The following is a 14,552-nucleotide window of genomic DNA, read 5'->3' as shown; positions in this document are numbered from 1 at the left end:
TATCACTGTCAGCTTTGGGGGTAAAATTGCAGTGTGGAGAAAACGAATGACCCAGCTTTGGTCAACAGCAGGGATGAGCAGATGTTTCCTCTCCACCAATCCAACTCACAGGCACCACCTCACTGTCCCTTCACTGATCCCATTCTTCCCTGATAAAAAGCAAACCCAGCACAGGACATGTGAGAGAAATTAGTGCTGAAATACTTGAATGCTGTTACATAAAGGGGTGCTGTGCCTTTGCCTTGAATGCTGCGTTCATTTCAATTTCAAACAAGGCACAGCTGAAGTAGAAACAGTTCAGAGAGGGCTGATGGAAATGATTAGACAGAGGGTGAGATGTGCGTGTGATGACAGCCTGTCAAGTTTGGAACATGAATTTCGTGGCTAACAAGGATGAAAATGGCAAAAAGGTATCAGATAAGGAATAGCTGATAGGGAATAACTCAGGAAGTTTTGAGGATATCTCTTTTCCTCCCCTTTCTGCTGAGACAAGAATCCAGGAACAGCCAAAAGATGTGGCAGGGCCCACACCACAGGCTGGTGACAAGAGACAGGGCTTTGGGGTGGGATGTGGGATCATTGCCACAGGAGTCTGAGACATTGGGAGGGTTTAAAGAATGAGCAATGAGTGATTTGGGTTCCAATATCCAAAACTAAGGGATAGGGTCATGGAATCATTAAGGTTGGGCAGACCTCCAGGATCATCAAGGCCAAACTTTGATCTCATCTCGCCAATTCCTACTGAACCACGTCACAAAGTGCCACATCCACTCAGTTTTTGGACACTTCCAGGGATGTGACTCCACCAGTGTCCTGGGCAGCTGTCCCAGTGCTTGACCACTCTTCCCATGAAGAAACCTTTCCTAATATCCAACCTGAATCTCCCCTGGTGCAGCTTGAGGTGTGATCTCATTCTCCATCAGCTCCTGGCACTGAGGGAGGGGTTCCCCAGGGCCGCATCATCCTTTTGCTGTGTCTCCTGAATTTTTTCCAAGGCTTTTGGAAGTTGTGCCCTACCTGCAGCCCTCTCACGCCCAGCAGCACCGTCCTCAAAGGAGAAAACAGGCCCATGCTCTGTTAAAAAGGTAACGTGTAACTGTTAAATCAGTTTCATTACCCACATCATCGTTTTTTCCCTGGTATTTGAGAAGTCAGGTAGGAGTAATATCTGGGAGTTTCACTGACGAGCAGAGCCATGTGTGTGGTGGCTGCAGACTCCAGGAATTCCGTGCAGAGATGTCCTGGAGGAGCACACCAACCCCACGTGCCCACACCTGCACACGCACGTGCCCTGAACCCAGCCTGACTCTGCCCCTCCAACTTCTCACACACTTCCCCAATTAAACCATTCAGAACTCCCATTAAAGAGCTGTCCACAGCCCTGCAAATTGATTTATCCCCTGATGACAGTCAGAGCTGCTGCCCAAACTGCTGCAGAGGAAAAGGTCTTTAATTTAGGGGTTGTTTTCTTTCTTACTTGTTCCTTTTCACACTGATTTTCACTTGCTGTTGCTTCACAATTAACTCAAGGTCACAAGTTTAGGGGGTATCACGGGGTGATCTCAGCTCCACTTGGCATAAATAATATTTGTGTTCCTGTTTCTCAAATGAATGGATTAAAATAGGATTTTATTGGAGTAATGAAGTTTTTTATTTATTAAAAAAATGGGATTTTTAAAGGAGGGTTGCTAAGTCATTACAGATAATTTTTTTTAAGGAATCTTTTAAAGGTGTCACTTGCTATGGCAGGGGTTTGGAATGAGATGATCTTTAAGGTCCTTTCCAGCTCAAAGCATTCTTTGATTCTATGATTCACTGCTGTTCTTTGTGCTCTGAGGATTTACTGAAAAGGAGTTTATCAGGTTGGAAATTTATTGAGAGAATGGAGAGCTGATGGCTTCTCTCTGGTGAAAAAATGGGGTATTTTCCTCTACTCATACATTTGCTTTGTTAATCTGCAAACTCACCAAAACATCTGAGCACACAGCCGAGTTATTCACCATTTATAGAAATCCAAAATAAACCTGGATGAAAGATTGGATTATTCACGGATAATCTATAGCTCTCACAAACGATCACTTTATGACTGTGCACACAAAAACCAAACTTCTGGCTTATTTTTGATTTGGGGAAAAAAAAAAACCCCAAACCCTTCTGGAAGGATTAATAGTAATTGCCAGGAGTTTGTTTTGGAGAGGGACTGTCCTCATGTTATCACCTGTCCCATTAACACTGGCAGCAGGATATTGATTATCCACAAACGAACTCTGCTTGCAATTATTTCACTGTAAAGGGGCAACCAAAAGAAAGTAAAAAGCCGGATTTGGAGGTTTATATATTGTTTTGGTGAGTCTACAGCAAGATAATTTACAGACAAAAAAGAAAAAAATGGTGATGATTTTAACAGATATTATTTTAGTACAGTTTATATTTAACATTTTTTTCACCATCAAACTGTGTGAAGGAAAATTGAAGTTCTATGAACTTGCAGTAAATCCCTAAATATTCATAGCTGGATATTGATAGGACAGGGAAAGGGACAATTATTGTCCCTGCTGTGTCAGTGCTCTTCTGTCCTGATGTTTCACTTCACTTCCAGGAGAATTTTCCTCAGCTGCAGCTGTCTTAAATCAGGGCTGAGGAAAAGCCCGATGAGTTATCTCAGTGTCTTCAGGAAAACTCTCACTGATAATAGAAAATAACAACCTTGAGACAGCACTTTTTATACCAGACTGTAAAATTTAATCGAGGGTTTTATCTTGCCATAGAAATTTGGGTTTTTTTATAAAAATCCCAGGAAACATTATTATTTCTGTTCAGTCCTTTTTCTAAGGAATGGCTGCAGAATTGACTCTTTTTTATTTAGATACTTCCAGGAGCTGCACCTGTTGAATGACACAGGACCCTTCCAAGGGTGAAGTTAATTCCTCAGGAGGTTTGGAAAAATCCCAACCCCCCTCATGATGTTAAAGACTTTTTTTTTTTTTTTTTTTATGGTTAAGAGTGTTTTGGGTAAAAAATAGAAAAAATTATATTTTATAGCAGCTTGGTGAGGAGCACAACCTCTGCCACTCCCTGATGCAGGAGGGTGGGAAGCTGCACCCCATCCAGGGATTTTTTGGGAGGATGGAGCCTGTAGGGTGGAACCACCTGGCTCAGCATCAGAGGGAGGATAGCAGGAGCTGCCTGGGATAATCCCAGAGGATGCCCTAAACGCTCGTGTGTTTTGCTGCACTTTGAGGCTTTTTTTGATGCTTCTAAGGAGGATGCAATTAGCTTTTCAATGATAAATAAATTAGAGATCGTTGATTTTGCCGTTCACACATTTGTTTTCTTCGCTTTCATGAGGGATTGCAGCCTGTTTATGATTTTCTTAGAAGTTTGAGAGACTTGCTTTGCTTAGTGACAAATCCTCCCCTCTAGGCAGCAAAAGGGAAAAAAAAAAGAGGAAAGCAAAGATAGTGGGAACCTGCAAATGGCCAGTGTGTCCGCAGGGAAGGGAATCCCCTCAGGACTCCCAGAGGTTTGGTTTGTTTCCTGGCTGTTTATTTACGTAATTAGAGCTCATAATTCCACACAACGCAAAGGGAAATAAAAAGCAGCAACAAAAGAGATCACGGAAAAGCACAGGCAGAAGTCATTTGGTTATCCAGGACTGGAATAAGGCTCTGGTGGAACTTAAGGATGGCTTTGGCTCTGCAGTTGGTGGTCACCAGCTGGTCTCCAGCATGGATAGGACTTCATAGAATCATGGAATGGGTTGGGTTGGAAGGGACCTTAAAGCCCATCCAGTGCCACCCCTGCCATGGCAGGGACACCTCCCACTGTCCCAGGCTGCTCCAAGCCCCAATGTCCAGCCTGGCCTTGGGCACTGCCAGGGATCCAGGGGCAGCCCCAGCTGCTCTGGGCACCCTGTGCCAGGGCCTGCCCACCCTCCCAGGGAACAATTCCTGCCCAAAATCCCATCTAACCCCAGTGGTTTGAAGCCATTCCCCAGAGGGAAAAATTCCTTCCTAATATCCAAGCCAAATCTACCTTCTTCTGGGTTAAAGCCATTCCCCTTCTTTCTGTCCCTCCATCCCTTCTTCCAAGTCTATCTCCAGCTCTCCTGGAGCTCCTTTAGGCACTGCAAAGGTCTCTAAGATCTCCCTGGAGCCTTCTCTTCTCCAGGCTGAACAATCCTAGTTCCATCACTTGTCATCACCCAGATCCCATGCAGAGATTTCCTCCATGACCACCATGTGCAGCTGAGGGACAAATTCCCATGCAGCCTGTGAAACCATTGAGGACCATGTTTTAGAGAGTGACATCCAAAGGTTTGCAATATAAGCCTGGATAAGTGTCTTTAATCTGAATTTGGTTAACTATTTTGTACATTCCAGCTTGGTGTTCGCACCCACTTAGACAAATCTTCCTATGGTTTCAGTGTTTCAAGCAATTCCAAGAGGATGGTAGAGGGGGGAAGGGTAATTCCACCACCAACGTGGAGCTGCTAATGGGCTAAAATTATACTATCTGGAAAAAAGTCTTTTGCTTCAGGACAAAAAGTATCTGAAGAAAAAATGCTTAAAGTAGCAAGACTGAGGCTTGGACTTTGTACAAAAGAAAGAATAAAATACTTATAAAAAGCAAAATCCAAGTAAAAAGAAATATTCTGCATAGTCATGTTAAAAGGGAGGTGAGTAAGGTCAAGGATAAGTTTTGTTTTGAGAACTGTGCAGCTGAGGAGTGCAAAAAATAACAAATAAGAAAAATGAGCCTTTTTTTCTATCTCCTCCTGAATGAAACACGGCATTTTGTGGGAAGTCAGTCACTGGGAACTGATCGGGGATGACAGAGGCAGGTCCAGGCTCGGCTGTACAGATAATTTCGGTCCCTTTCTGTATGAGCAGTGGGAATGAGGCTGTCCCAGCTTTATCTCCGGGTGCATTTCCATCTCACCCGGCGCTGCCGTGTCTGGTGTGGGAGAGCTCATCAAGCGCGTTGCGTTAGCACAGGGAAAGGGGGGAAGCAGCAGCCTGGCCAGCGGGGCACTCCCAGGCATTCAGAGCAGCCCAGCCACCCTCAGCTGAGACTGATCAACTGCAAGAAGTGGGAAATGGCATTTTTTCCTTCCTAGGAAAAGCTTTTATCCGTGTGTGTGTGTGAGAGAGGCCGTGAGGGGGGAAAGGAAGCACAGCCAGAGCTCTTCCACCTGCCTGGGGCAGTATGGCCATGGATCCTCTGCTCTGAAACTCTCCTTGTCACCTCCCAGGGACATCTGCTTGGTCTGCAAAAGATGGAACTGGTGTCTCCACACTGCAATAGACTGGGAGCAAGGTGGGTAACACAGGAGGTGTAATTAGAAATGACTTCTGAGTCATTTCTCCTTCTCCAAGAGGAGCGTGGAAAGGCTGCTTGGGGGGGGCTGCTGTGGGAATAAATAGCATTGTGTAGATGATGGTATGGAAAGTAAGCAAAGAGTAAGATGGAAAATGGAGTTGTCTGGAACTGGATGATCAGAAATAGTTGCAGTACCAGAAATGAAATTGCAGAATCACAGGCTGCTTTGGGTTGGAAGGGACCTTAAAAACCACCTCATTCCAACCCCTGCCACAGGCAGGGAAGATGAGAGGCAACTGCAGAGCTCTGGATATCTGCTGATGCTTACTTGAAAGAGAGACAAGGGAAAAAAAATTAAAGAAATCAAAAGATATGATTCTCATTGTGAAAGTCAGACCAGTCCCAAAGTGCTTAACTCAGACTTCAAGTCCCTCAACCCCTCTTGAGGGCAGGAGGAAGGAGCTTCCCACGTATTTTGGGAAGGACAGGACCACGGGACCTGTGTCTGTTTGCCAGGCCTGTAGTGAGCACCTTGCCTGACATTAAGCAGAGGCAATAACTTTGTGATGACCTAAATTCATTTTAAAAAGAATTACTGATGTATATATTCAGGTCAATAGCGCTTTCCCCAGGTTTCAATAATCGGATCAATTATCTGAATCCAATAAAATCTTATTAAAGAAATTCAGAATTATCTTTGGAATAGCTGGCCTTGTAGTCCCTGAGTAGGTTACAAAAACTGCTAAGAATTACTGTGACCTACTTTCTGGGTGGTACAGATATCATTATCATATCAGAGGTGCAGGCTGATAAGGCTACATGACTTCCATCTCTTATTGAAGAGAGTTTGGCAAAGAACTCACACATAACTTCAATCTAGGTCTCCAAATTATTTTATTTTCCTAAATATTAACTGAAATTTGAAAAGTCAAAGCATTGCATGTGAAGAAGCACCAAGTGAACGAAGTGCACAAGGTAAAGCCAACAGGGTGATCAATGTTTGAAGCACCTGGGGTGGGGACAAATTGTTGTTGTTGCAGGTCACAAATGCTTGATCAGCTCAGGCAGAGCCACACTGACCCAGGGGCACTTTGCACCTCCTTCCACAAGGTCAATGAGGACTTGAATCCTGAGGCAGAGGAGGAATTACAATGTTTTATTGCAAAAAACAATGGAAAACCTTCCAGCCTTCTCTCTGCCAGGTGAGATGTTTGGTTATTTTATTGCTCCTGAGACAACTGCTTTGTTAAAATGTGGCTGGAAACTTCCCTGTGTTTCTAAGCTGTTCTCTGACAGGGCAGCATGTGCAGATCTGGGCTGGGGAATGAGGTTGTGCTGGGCAGGATTGTCCCAAGGGTGGCTCTGCAAAAGCAGCCCATTGGTGTCTGGTACCTCTGAAGTAAATCTGAACTCCGTGCTGGTTGTTTCCTTAAAAAATACCCTGAGATGTGTCAGGGGTGGAGTTTGGAGCTGTGAAAGACAGTGGGGGTTTAACTGGGATTGCAGTGGGCTCAAGTGGTCTTTGCACTGCTGTTTCTGCCATGGCACCCCTCTCTCAGGCAGAGGAGCCAGTGGAAGGAAGGGTAGGAGGTACCTGGCCAGCTGGTTTTACCTCAGCTCTGCCCTGTGCCCATCCAGCTGGAGGTGTGGAAGATGCTGTGCTCCTGTGAGAAGCACCACTGTTCCCACCACAAGTGGTAAGGAGCTTCTCCGAGCTGTGCAAACACAGAATCCCCCTTTCGTGAGGTTACAAGAGAGGTGATACCAGCGTGTGAGGTTGGAACTGCCTTGTGCAAACCAATGGGGTGGCCTTGGGAGCACTGTCAGGGGTGTTCACGTCCCCTCCTGTGCCACTCAGGCCACTCTCAACCACCTGGTAAAGATGGGCATCCCTCACCAACCACCCACGGCTTCAGGGGCGATCACAGCAAAGGCGGGAGAGGCAGCTGTGGGACCCCCACACCACTGGATCCGTGTGGGCAGCGAGTGTGGCCAGGACGATTTTCCATGAGTTAATGAGGGAGCCGAGGCACTGGGACCCTGTTGGAGAGCGAAGAGCAATCCCAGCTGCTCCGCGGGCCCCGCTGGCGCGGAGCAGCCGGCAGAGCCAGGCCCTCCTCCCTCCCAGCCGCAGGCTTTGATCTCACCCGTATCAAACCAGTTGGGCCCCAGTAGGGTGGTGGGAGGCAGCGGGAGCCAGTGGTGGCGTGTGGCTCAGGGCAGCCACCTTCCCTCCACACAGGCCCGCCGGCCCCCAATCGGTGGTGGGACATCAAGGCAGGGCCGACTGACGAGCGCGTTAATTAGGAGGCTGAAATTATAATGTTATGTTAAAGAACAAAGAGTCTCCAAAGGAAAAATATGTGCCGCATATCTGACAAAGATAAATTGGATTATTCAAAATATTCCTGATGAAATGCTACATTTTGCAACTAATTATCAATCTGTTTTATCTCTGGACCAGCTGGGCATTTTTGTGCATGCAAGACCTGCCTTACCAATGATCTTAAGATGTCAGTGTAGCATTTACATCTTTTATTTCAAGATTTAAATAACTAGGAAGTAGCTAATGTAATTCACTGCTGAGAAGAAAGGCTAGTTAGTTGAATGCTTTCCAAAGTGATCTTCTCCTAATGAACTTCTCTGGACTGTGAGTAATGAGACTTCATTCAAATAATGTTTAAGAAAGGTTTTTATAATGTAATTTTTTAAAGAAAGAGCAACATTTAATGCATTTAAAATATCTTTATTAATCCTATACTGTCTCATGTAGCATTAAAGGATTGTGAATGCTTGGTTTTGTTCCTTCTGAATGTTCCCTTAGTGATGAACTGGTTGTAGTAGCAATGGAGCTATAGAAATGGGGCAATTATCTTGTAAATGTTCAGTGATATCTTACAAATTGAAGTCTGACATGATTACAGAGCCATTTTGCTGTAAAAGCATTTGTTGTTTAAATATCTTTATATACCATAGTGGTCTGTAGCTCCCCTGGTCCCTACTCCGATTCTACTCCTACGTGCAAACACTGAGCTTTGCTACCTCTGCTATAGCTCAGCTTTGGGACAGCTGTGCTGAGATTAACCTGCCAGAGGTGTCATAAAAATTTTGAGTGTGATTTTGTGGTACTTTTAAACTGGAATAGGAGAAGATATCTCATAGGTTCCCTTCAATAGCAGTGCTCTGCAATATTTTGGATTCTTTGAATGGTTATGAAGTTCTCCTGGAAGTGTTCTGGCAGATTTTGCTTTTGTGGGACTCAACTGACAGGGTGGCCAGAAAAAAAAAAAAAAAAAATTAAGAAATTAAATTCTTTGACATAAGGTTGCTTGGCCAATTTCTAGGAAGAGACAACAATAAATGTATTTGAGAAAACCTCCCTGTTTTTGATTAACAAATGAAGTATGGGCTGACCTCATCCTCCCGAAAGGTTGACTCCCACTGCTTATGGGACCTGACTGATACACTCTGTGATTACACATTTGTGAAGTTGCCTTTATTTATAATACAGGATCAGGTCAAAAGGACTTCACTCTAGAACTTGAATTTTTCTTCTTCTATCTCCCAGTAGTTAAATTTTAAACACTATATGCAGCCTATATTCAAAGTTTTCCCAGAGAATAGGAACTGAACGTGGAGACTTCAGCCTGTGGTACATGGAATAAAACAAAGTAGTTTGCTCAGCCCATCATTTATTCCTCCCCCATCTACAGAGTAAATTTTGTCCCAACTAGTGATAATTTTAACTGTTCAGGGCAGGTTCTGCTTCATTGTAGAAACGAATTCTTTCTGCCTTTCTAATCAGGATCTTCCCAAAGCTGATCAGTGCATCCTCTGTCTTTCTATGCACTCTCAAGGCCCAATCCTGCAAAGAGCAGGAGGTGCTTGGCGCACTGACCTCCTCCCAGAATTCCTGCCAGTTAGGAGTGGTCAGCACGTGGCAGGATTTGGCCCTTGCTTTGCTCGGAAACCTCCCTCAGCCTGAATGTTTCATAACGTGTGTTTAAATAGTCTCGGCTAGCAAAGAACTTTGATGAGGCAAAGGGGTAATTGGATTTTCTTGTTCTATAATTAAAAAGGTATATATTACATCCACATTAATACCAAAAGAGTTCATCATGATCAGTGTTATTACAATGAATACCAAAGGATTTAACAGTGATTGGCCACTTAGTTTAAAAGGGTACCTAAAATCATTAAATTGTTTGCTGGAGGGCTTTTGAAGGCCTGTTGGATCGCCTGCCACTCCATTTTTTTTTAACTCCTGGCCTGCAATGTGAGGTTTACTTTTACAAAGTAGGAGCAACAGGGTGATCATTTTCCTTTATTATTCCCTTATTGACTTCCAGTTAATTTTAATCTTTGCATTAACTGACCTCTATTAAGCTTGCCAGGTATCTGATTACACCACCAAGGTTGAGACCAGAAGGCGACCTATTGCACCACGTCAATTGTCCTTCACAGAAGCCCTTACTGTTAATCAAGAGAGGAAGATTAAAGGAGATCAGAACTATCAGCCTGGAGTGCGTTTTGCATTTGAATACACCTTTCTACCAGGGTGTGTGTGTTGTCCTAGAAAGAAACAAATATGAGCTCTTAGGAGTAGCTTCTGCTCAAATCTCCACCGAGAGAAGTTCTCAAGACAACGTGGTATCTGCAACCTTAGCTCTGCCCGTAAACACTTTGATACGTTTGTAGAGTTCTAAATTAGATGCATTTTAATTTATCTATAAAACCCCTAATTAAGTTTTCTCATATTTGGACGAACGCAACTTTTTTTCTGCGATCCTAAAATGCTCACACTTAATTTTGTTCAGTTCTACCTAGATATAAATGAGCTTAATTAACTCGCATCATGACTTAGAATCATGGAATAATTTAGGTTGGAAAAGTTCTCTAAGATTGTCAAGTCCAACCATTAGCCCTGCCCATTTTGGGTTGTTGGATAGGTTAGAGTTTACTCCTCATCCGCACATGAATGTTCACACTTTGAGGCAGCTATTTGGGGGTGGTTGGTCTTTGTAGAATTCCCTTTGCAGAATTCAGAATTTAGGGTTTGTAGAATCCCTACATTTGTATCAGTCTGTGCATTTCAATGAGCTTTTAGCCTTCCCACATAAGTGAAAGTCAGAGTGGGGTGAGTTATACATTCCTGATGTGGGAATGTGTGAATTTTTACAGATGTGACTTAGGTGAAATCCACCCAAACTTTTTGTCATGGTGTTCAGTCAGAGGTTGTTTGGCCGGATGTTATTTTCCTGCTGTATTTCACCTCACTACTGCTAGCCTTTTCCGTGCTAGAGCAATTCCAGAAGAACTTTTTCCTGTCATGAAGAAAATGTACAGTATGACCAAAAAAGCCAATATTGTTACCTCAGCTCGTTGGAGTCACACTCAAATTAATAGCCGTAAGTGAAACTTTAAATAACACTGCTTTTTGTAATATTTTCATCTGACTTCATCTATTTCTTGGCTTAGCTCACTGCCAGTCCACTTCCAAAAGTATCTTTGCGAGGTTAAATAATTTTACTGACAAAATTTGTGGAAGCAGAAGGCAAAACGGATGGAAGAAGACATGAAAATATATTAGTTCTAAAGTCTTCTCCATGAAAATAAGATACTGAATAATTAATTGTCAGGTCTTCAGTAGAAAGGTAATCTGTCAATAACCATGGAATTATGGAGCTTGGAATTATAGAGGTTGGAATTTAAGGTTGGAAAAGACCTCTAAGATCCCTGAGTCCCACTATTCCCCAGCACCGCCAAGGCCACCACTCACCCATGTCCCCAAGTGCCACATCCACATGAATTTTGAACGCTCCCAGAGATGAAGGCTCTACCAGTTCCCTGAGCAGCCTGTTCCAATGCTTGGCAACCCTTTCAATGAAGAAATTTTTTCTAATATTCAACCTAAATGCCTTCATTTACTTTTTTATTAACTTTGAGCTATTGTTCTGAGGGTTTTTAGAAAAGGCTCTAAAACTCGTGCAGAAATCCATGGTTTTAGCTCTTCTGAAAGGTTTTTGCATCCATAATAATGAAATTTATTACTCTCTAGCTCTTTGGAAACACTTCCTAGATCACAGGCACAGGTAGATGCTTTTGCTGCCTCTCTTGGAGGTGAGAGCAGGATTTTCTGGATGGAACTGGGAAATGTTCCTGAGCACTGGAACCTGGCAGGATAATAAACAGCCGTGTCAGTATTTAACACTAACCAAAAGCACTGGAGACCAGACTGAACTAATTTTACCAGTAGTTACTGCAATTAAACATTTTCACCAGGATGGAAAGTCATGGTTTGGTTTTGAAGTCATTTGCTTGACAAATATCAGATGTTAAAATAATTAAAGCTTGGCCATTTCTATTTAATCTCAAGTGGATCCATGAAAACAAGCAAATTATATCAGATACACCTATTAATTGACTCCTGGATTTGAAGACCAATAGGGACTATTATGGTCATCCAGCCTGGCCTTTGCATAAGCAGTTACGGCATTCCACCAAGTAATTAATGCATCCAACAACTATTTTTAGGAGAAATCCATACAAATTGAAAAGCTTAAGGTGACTTCATGGCTGTTGTAATCTTGTTATATAAAAAATCTGTAGAAATATGGAAGCTGTTGGTGAGCACAGAATGGGTTGCACAGGTACAGCTGTTAGGGAGTTATTGCCCAAATTTTTTCAGTCTTCTCGAAGTGATTTTTAGTATTTCTAAAAGGGAAAGCATCAAATTTGCTCCATTTTACTAAATAATTTTACTAAATTACAATGCATAGTTATAAAACACAGTAATGTGAATTTATCCTTTTGATTACCCCCCCCTGTTTTTCATGTGGTAAATCCCAGCGACTGCAATTAATTAAACCATAAATGGATTTGTACAGGAAAAATTTTGGTCAAAAATGAATTTTCTTGTATTTGATTCTCTTAATATATTCTGGAACTTTGTCTGAAATTCTCAGGGACAAAAATTCTGAAATTATTGTTGAAGGCTACAGTGTGGGTCTAGAAAACATATTATAAATGTATGCAAAAATAAATATATTGATTGATCCCTGATTAAAATTGTTATTATACATTAAAATCATATTTTAAAAATTTAATCTTTTCTCTTCAAATGATCTCATGTATATGACTTCACCTTTGATCATCTACAGAAGAAAAAAACCACCTTGAAATTAAAAAAGAAGGTAAGTTGGTGTTAAAATCAGAGTTTTAGTGCAACCAAGTACTTGCAAGGTCAACTACTGCAGTCTAAAATACTCTGAACTAGGTCTGAATATATCAAATTAAGAAATCTATTCATAGAGGGGAAAAAAAGTGAAAATAAACCTCTTTCTAGCTAAGGAATTCCACAGGTGCTTTAAGAGCTGATCTTTTTGGAAGATATTTTTCAAAACCTAAAAATCCTCTTCTCCCTTTTTCCCAGCATCCCTATCCTGCACAAAGCCTCCCAAGCTTGGACAGTTTGTTTAGCTTTTCTAGGAGCTTGTGGAGCTTAATGTCAGCGCAGGGGATCCCAAGAGCTTTTCTCTTTTATAATCAATTCTACCTGCACAAACTTATTCTTAATAAAAAAATGACTGCTTGGAACATGAGAATGTCATTTTATTGGGATTCAGGTCAATAATGATATTTATTTTCTTGACAGAAGAGTCACCTCCAAACCACTCCAACATCCAGGAATTTGGTCATTGTGCTTAATTCATAGCAAAATCAGACTAACCCAACTCAGAAATGCTTTTGTTCCATGGTTAATTCCTGTTTTTAAATAGTTTTATCGTATGAAGGATTCTATTTCCTCCAATTAGACAGAAAAGTTTCCCAGCTCTTCAGCTCTCCAAGGAATGATTAAAAAAAATATGTGTAGATGCATCTTTATGACTTAAACCACAGCAAAGGTATTTATAACTTTTAAGGCATCGAGCATCTGTTCTTCCGCTTGCAGGCTGTGTAAACAAGAGTGCTTTGGCTTCCCCTAAAATATCCTTTTTTTTTTTGCAAGTCCAACAGATGCACCGTGGTCATGACAAGGCATCCTAGAGCCCGGCAGCTCAGCTCGTTCCAATCCGCTTCTGCCGGAGCGGGATCGCCAAGGGATCGGCGGGAGTCGGGAACAGCGTTTAGCACTTTGCTGACCTTGAGTCCACCTTTTCAAAACTCCTTCTGGAACCAAGATTTTTTCCAGCCATTTTCAAGTGATTTCTTCCACTTTCTCCAGAGACTGAAACACTTGATTGACCCGTGATGTTCAGTGAAATTCTTGCATGGGAAAAGAAAAAATGTTGGTAGTCGCAGACATGAAAACATTGGTGAACTTTTTTAATTAGGGGTTTGAATTAAAATCTTCAAAAAGTTTTCCACATGTCCAGAGTGTTTAACAACAGGTATTTGGGATTTCTTTTCATTGTGAAGGACGATATAGAAGCAAACATGAAAAATAGATCTTTAATTTTAAATATATGATTTTTACCTGTATTATACCCTTGTAGGTACCACTTTGTCTCATTTGAGAGCTGCTAATAACCGGGAAATGATGACTGAGAACTTCTGAAATGACATCAAGTAAAAAATTAAAGGATGTGAGGAGACTTTTTTTAAGAATTAAAAGCTTTTAGAGCTGAGATCATGATAAATTATTTCTCAGCATTCCTTAGAAAGAATAATGGAGCTGAAGTTTGTACTGTGTGGATTGTGTTACTTGATAAATCTCTGGCTCACAGTACCTACATGAAAACAGGATTCCCCAAAGACTTGCCAGGACTCTATGCTAAAGAAGTTCACACAGGGAGAGAGGTTGTTTTTATTTCTAACTCACTGTTATGTCTTGTATTTTTTGCTTAAACTTGGTAGACTTTTTGTGGCATCAAAAATAAAAAGGTCTTCCAGCTTTAAATTTTGAATCAGTCCATGCTGAATCAACTGAATGGTAAAAATGAGTCATGACTGACCAGTTTTCTCTGTTAGAAAACCAAGGAAAAGGAAAAAAAATCATTTTTTTAAACTAAATTACTCAAAAGTACTTTTTAAATGTCTAAAGTTTAACCCTACTTTGAGGACTTTACCTATTAATTATTTTCCCAATGGCATCAGCAACAAATATAGAAGATAAATACACAAAATAAGAAATTCTACAGCAGTAAAAGTTTCAGTAGTTGTATCATGGGTAAACATTTTGATTTTACCCTGCAAATTTGCTCTCTCAGCTCTTTAGACAGAAAGTTTCT

The 14,552-nt window shown here is 41.8% G+C and overlaps 1 long non-coding RNA gene across 1 annotated transcript; it reads left to right on the top strand.

Annotated features, from left to right (window-relative positions):
* The first annotated feature begins 4,907 nt into the window (after window positions 1-4,907).
* On the top strand, window positions 4,908-14,221 carry LOC108446663. Its single transcript, XR_001861925.1, has 3 exons — window positions 4,908-5,319; window positions 6,433-12,515; window positions 13,331-14,221. It is a non-coding gene; the product is annotated as an uncharacterized LOC108446663 (long non-coding RNA).
* Window positions 14,222-14,552: the final 331 nt, after the last annotated feature.

Source organism: Corvus brachyrhynchos, unplaced genomic scaffold (genome assembly GCF_000691975.1).
Source record: "Corvus brachyrhynchos isolate BGI_N302 unplaced genomic scaffold, ASM69197v1 scaffold514, whole genome shotgun sequence".
NCBI lineage: Eukaryota > Metazoa > Chordata > Aves > Passeriformes > Corvidae > Corvus > Corvus brachyrhynchos.
This window is presented reverse-complemented; position numbering and strand designations above follow the sequence as displayed.